We start from the raw sequence: 6,032 nt of genomic DNA on the forward strand, positions 1-6,032 counted from the left end.
TTATTCAAAAATAAAAACATCATCGTTTTCTCAAAATCACATAAAACCATATTATAACATTGACTGAGATAAAGAATAAAATGAAATATTAAAATAACGATGTATCTCGCTGCATTGCGCGAGTACGCTTCTAGTATATATATATATATATATATATATATATTAATACCTGTCCTTAACAACATATTTTTTTAATTTATTATTAAAACAAACAACATTTTTTATATTACCAAACTACATATTAAATTTAATATAATAATAATATTATTAGATCTTTACGTATTATAAAAATATTTATTTAACAACTATCAAGATAGATTAAAAATCGAGAAAATCATGACTTAAAAATTGTTTTCTCATTTATTTAGTTTGTGATGCAAGCAAATCATGATATATAGTATTTTTTGGGTTGAAATGATCGAATAACCAATTTTTAAAAGTTCAATGTGTTATTTATTAAAAAATATATGTAAGAATGAATTTTTTTTTTTTGTAAATAACTATGACTCTGTGAATTGCACGATATTAATTCTTTTATTTTATTTTATTCACAATCTTTTAATTACATCGTTTTAAAAATATTAAAATAGCCCAAGAAATTTGAAATAATACTTTTTGAAAAAGTGATTATATTTTTCAAGTCATTTTATATATATCTCATTTATTTTTCAAATCATTATATTTTAAAAGTCGTTTCAGATCTAATATTGCAATTAGTCAAAATAGTTTAAAATTTCATCAAACCTTTTACGGTTTACATAAATTAATGATTAAGGTACTTAAAACTAATATATTTTAATTAATGGTTAATTAAGAGAGACTATATCCTTGATTTAATAAAATCAATGCATTGTAAATATCTTTTCATTATCAAATATATATTTACTCATAAAAACTTTTAAATAATACAATTTGAAAAATATCAAAATAAGTAAGATAAAATTATAATACTGCTTATGTATATAATAATAACTAGTGGTGTACCTGCATGATGCACTGCGAGTGAATCACAATTCTGAAACATTAGTTTAGCCTTGAATCATGAGTTTTGTGGTTATTTTGCAAATTACTAATATATAAAGTTGAAGGTTAATATGGTGTATTAGCAAGATCGAATGGAAAAATAATTGCTCACGTATTGGGTTTCTAAACCCATATACTCAAAACTCATTACAAAACTTGAAATTTTTGACTGAACAAAGAAATACAATCATTTGTAAAATAATGTTTATCCGTATATCCAAACTGTTGTTTAGTTTTCGTGATGCACTCATTCGTAAGTATTTCCTGCAAAAACCGGCACAATGATTTTAATAGAAACATATGGTACAAAATGTGTAATAATATGATTGTTGATTATACCTTATTCATTAAATAAAACTTCTTGATAGACGACGTTTGAGGTGTAAACTCCGGCACGATTGAATTTTTTCACATGCTTCACTAACACCTTCGTATTGTCCCATGATATCTCTCTGGACAACGCCACGTAAAGTTGTCCGTCTTCAACAACTATAGAGTCCTCTTCTTGTACCTCATGAAATTCTTCAGATTGAAAATTGTCATTTGCATATACCATTGGAAGATCGAAATCTTCAAGATTCTTACTCATAGATTGTAGAAAAACGAGAAAATGTTCATATTCGTGTTGGTGTTTATAAATTGATTTAAAGATAATCGGAAAAACAAGCATGGATCCTTGTGCAAGGCGGTGACATTGATAAGATATTCAAAGTTATATTTAAGTTTTAACAGTTAAAGATAACGGAATATAAAAATATATGATTGTTTTTTGGTGTAATTTGTTTCATTCCTATTTATTTTTATATATTGTTGGTTTTCGAATTAAAAAGTAAAGAAAAATACTTATACTTAAAAAAGATATGGTTATAACCACCTTTTTAATCACAGTTGTATTATCTCAATCCAACGGTTTAAAATGGCATAATATTAAACTTTTATCAAGCATACCAAATATAGATCCTATAAAAATAATATTTGCGTCATATAGCTAAACAGTATCTAAAATCTAATATTTCAAACCCTAGTTAACTTTACCATGGCCAAAAATTGAAGTGCAAAACTAAACCATGTTTAGTTACTACCCAGTTCTTATACTGCTATACTATAAATATTCTATACAATCCTTTTCTCCCTAACAACGTACCTGCTTGCTTGTTGCTTACAGCCTTACTGCCCTTACACAATGACAAATTAACAATGTAACGTAGACTCCAGGGCATTGTTGTTGTTGTTGTGCCTTAATGGCTTTGTTGTTGTGTGCCTTAATGACTCAATCAATGGCTTTGCTGCCCCTATGCCTCAATGTCTTTGTTGTTGCTTTGCAGCCTGTGCTACACTAACACTAAGGTCCCTCCTTTACAAAAATCATTAAATTGAGTATGCACGAGAAACAATTTTCCAATTAAGTGAGAGAGGCAAAGAGTCGAGACTCGAGAGAGTCGACTGTCGAGAGAGGTAGAGTCGCAGTGAGCATGGGTCGCAGTCGGAGTCGGTCGGACGAGTCATGAGTGAATGATTTAAATCCCTAGAAAAATAAGTCTTTTGTGTTCTTTGGGTTTCGAGCGGGTTTGGGTTTGGGATCATGTGATCCTACCCCGATATTATTTTCGGATTTTGGACATCGGGTTGGTTCGGTTAATATACATCGGTTCGGATCGGGTCTTTTTGGTCGGGTTTTTCGGGTAGGGTCGGGTTTTGCACAGCCCTAACCTCAAGGCCTTGTTAGGTTTCCTTCATTGGAAACAAATTTAAGGTTAAAGCAATTACTCAACACGTGTGCTAACTATTGCGTCCACATATAGCAACCACCATGGATACAGAGACAATCGTAAAAATATATAATCATGTCTCCGATTTGTGGTTGTTCTTGTTCAATATATCTAGTGTTGAAGTCATCTAGAGTGTCAAAATCTATAAGAATCGGTGAAGAAGCAGCGTTGTTGGACTTGGAGAATGCACCGAGCTTCAGCAATCTTTCACTTCTCTTGCGCATTTTTAAATTTTTGAGTGTTAATTAAGTTGTTTTTTTAACTCCAGAACTAAGAAATGTTATTCATGTTGTTTAACTACATTTGATCATTAAAAATAACTATAATAGAAACATTTTGGTGATCAAAGAAACTAAAAGAAGGCTGTCAATTCTAGAAGGAACAATTTTATGGTTTCCTAACGTACTCGTGTAAGATGGTATTTATATTGTTCTTAGCGTGGCTAAAGAGGTCGACATTGTCCTGCAACTGTCATTTGAAGTCACAAAGCAAGATGTTAGCTTCCAAGAGCAGGTTGATCGGATATAACAGATCCAAAATAGCGTTTTTTTTAAACAGCAAATACACAGATGTGTCTCTTATAATACTTGAATATTTGGATTATTATACAAAATCACTACAAAAAGCTAGAAGGAACACTTACCTTAAGTGAAGAAATATTAGCCAAGATCTGACCAAGAACTTGGTTGTTTCGTTTCAAAAGTTTCCTTATTGAGCCACTCAATGCTGCATTAATTAATTTTAGATTGTGTCAATAGAATCCTAAAGCAGAAACAGTAAGCATGAATATAATCTTCAAAACATTCATAATTTTGTCATTCTTTTAATCCATACTAGTTTGTGCCACCGCGCGTTGCGCAGTGACAATATATTGTTGTTATGAAATATATAATTAAGTTCAGGCAAATAATACAATATACAATGCTAAACAATGAATATATTAATTATTTTTTAATTAAATTATTTTTATTCATTAGTTTCTTAAAAGTGGAATTTGTTAGGTGTTTTTTATGATTATTCTATTCCTTTTTTATGTTCTCTCCCAATATATACACACATATAAATATATACATATATACACATACATATGTATGTATATGCACCTCTCTCTCAATGTATGTGTGTATATATATGTGTGTGTTAATTGACAATTATAATAATTTATGTTCGATGTTTAGGTTTTTTTAGATAAAAGAGAAGAAGATTGCAAGAAATTTTTTATTCCAAACAAAAATTATATGATTACAAAAAATGAATGTGCTTATGTAGCCATCCCAAAAAATAATATCTTCTCAAAACATGTTATAAAAAGAGAATGAGCAATAGTTTAAATTTATATCATTTTTTATTTTTGTAAGCCCAATCATCCATGTGTAAAGTGTTTGGGTAATAATAATGTATAGGAAAAAGCACTTCGAAAATACAAATATTATTAAGAAAACTTATGATAGAGGAACCTTCAATTTCTATCGGCCAACCTTCACAGACTCGGAACTCTCACCAATCAACATCACATTTACCCAATCATATCCACCATCCACTTTTAACTTAAAAATCAAAAATTAAAGTCTTTGTATCTCATCTACATCAACTAAAATTCAAATACCCCTCCAAAAGAGTCATCCCACTATTCAAAACCAATTAGTTTGAACATCAAAATCCATCTACAAAAATTACAACCAACGAAAAATCGAGGCCCGTTAACTCCAATGTCCAATTCACGGACCGTCTAGCTAGATTTCATCCTTGATGGCAATATCCTTTGCTAACTATAACATCTTTTGTCAAAAATTTCAGAAAACAAACCAACTTTCATCAAAAAAATCTCAGCCCATTCCCAGCAGACCTCATATTCATCAAATCTTCAACAGAAAAATTCATTTGCTTCTGCATCTTTTGAGTTCAACTAAACCACATAACGCAAAATCTAGTAGAAAATCATATGAATGACATACCCAGAAGCACAARCAMTTGAAACMAATAGGAAAATGCATATACACATATCACTCTTGCAGTCTTTTTACCTTGCACCCACGTCTCCAAATATCTAAAACGAAAAAAAGACACAATCATATCAGATCACAATATAGACATGCACCAAAACAGAAGACAAAGGACGACAATTCTCAAAGTCAACAACCAAGATAAAACATCAAGCTTTACCATACTTCAAACTGAACAAATTGATTCCCAATTGACTGATGAGAGGATGGGGGAGACCGTCCTTTGACAACCAAAGATTTTAATAAATATGGAACCAAAATATGCAAACCCTTGAATCAGACATGGCCAAAAAAACCTTGCACCAATTAATGTTTAAAAGCAATAGAACTATATCAAACCAGTAGCATAAATCAAACAACAATTATAAAGAAAAAGCTAAGAGGTTTAAATCCTAAACCATGATTCATGATACCACATGATCAGAATATCCCTATCATGAAGCCCATTACTTTGTACCTTAGGGAACAATAAGTAATTTGAGCAAGCATGCAAATTTGCAATTAAATGGACAACAATCAATTGTCGGGATCGATTCCCTCTTCCATGGGAAACTGTAGTATGTGAAATTAATCTTGTGGAGTTTTCTGATTCCAATTACACTATGTTGCATAAAAACATAAATATAAATGAATTGGGACCTCGTATAAACTATATGGCTCATGTTCTTTAGAATAACCAACAAAAAAGAACTAAAAGAAATAGCAGGAGCATGCCAAATGTTTAGGAGCTGCTAGATCATTGCTAGTATGAGAACCACACATTGCATGGTAGTGTAAGTACTTTGGGTATGAATATGTAGATTGCACATATAAATATATTTTAAATGTTAAATATAACAATCAATAAATCATATTCAAATGTTTGATTTGTAAAAAGTAGTAGAACGTAATACCATAGCATGGTGTGGATGACCATAACATGGCAAAGAGAACGTAGAATTTCCTGTCATCTTCTTTCATCATTTACAAAGTGATTATTGCCTTTGTTAACAAATGCAAATGCAATTCATCTCATCTTCCAGGAAAGCTGTTGCTGATGAAATAAATGAAAGTGATGCAATAAACACGATCAGTAGGAGGTTGTTCTTGAAAGTCGCTGAAACATGATCTACAATAGCAATACAAATAGAAAGAACATTTTTTGATAAAGTAGGTATGAGTAAGCAACATAAATAAAAGAAAGTCATAGAACATAACCAATAACCAATGTCCAGAAACTACACACCTTAGCTTAATT

The sequence above is a fragment of the Cynara cardunculus genome (assembly GCF_001531365.2).
Source record: "Cynara cardunculus var. scolymus isolate 2C chromosome LG 1, CcrdV1, whole genome shotgun sequence".
Taxonomy (NCBI): Eukaryota; Viridiplantae; Streptophyta; class Magnoliopsida; order Asterales; family Asteraceae; genus Cynara; species Cynara cardunculus.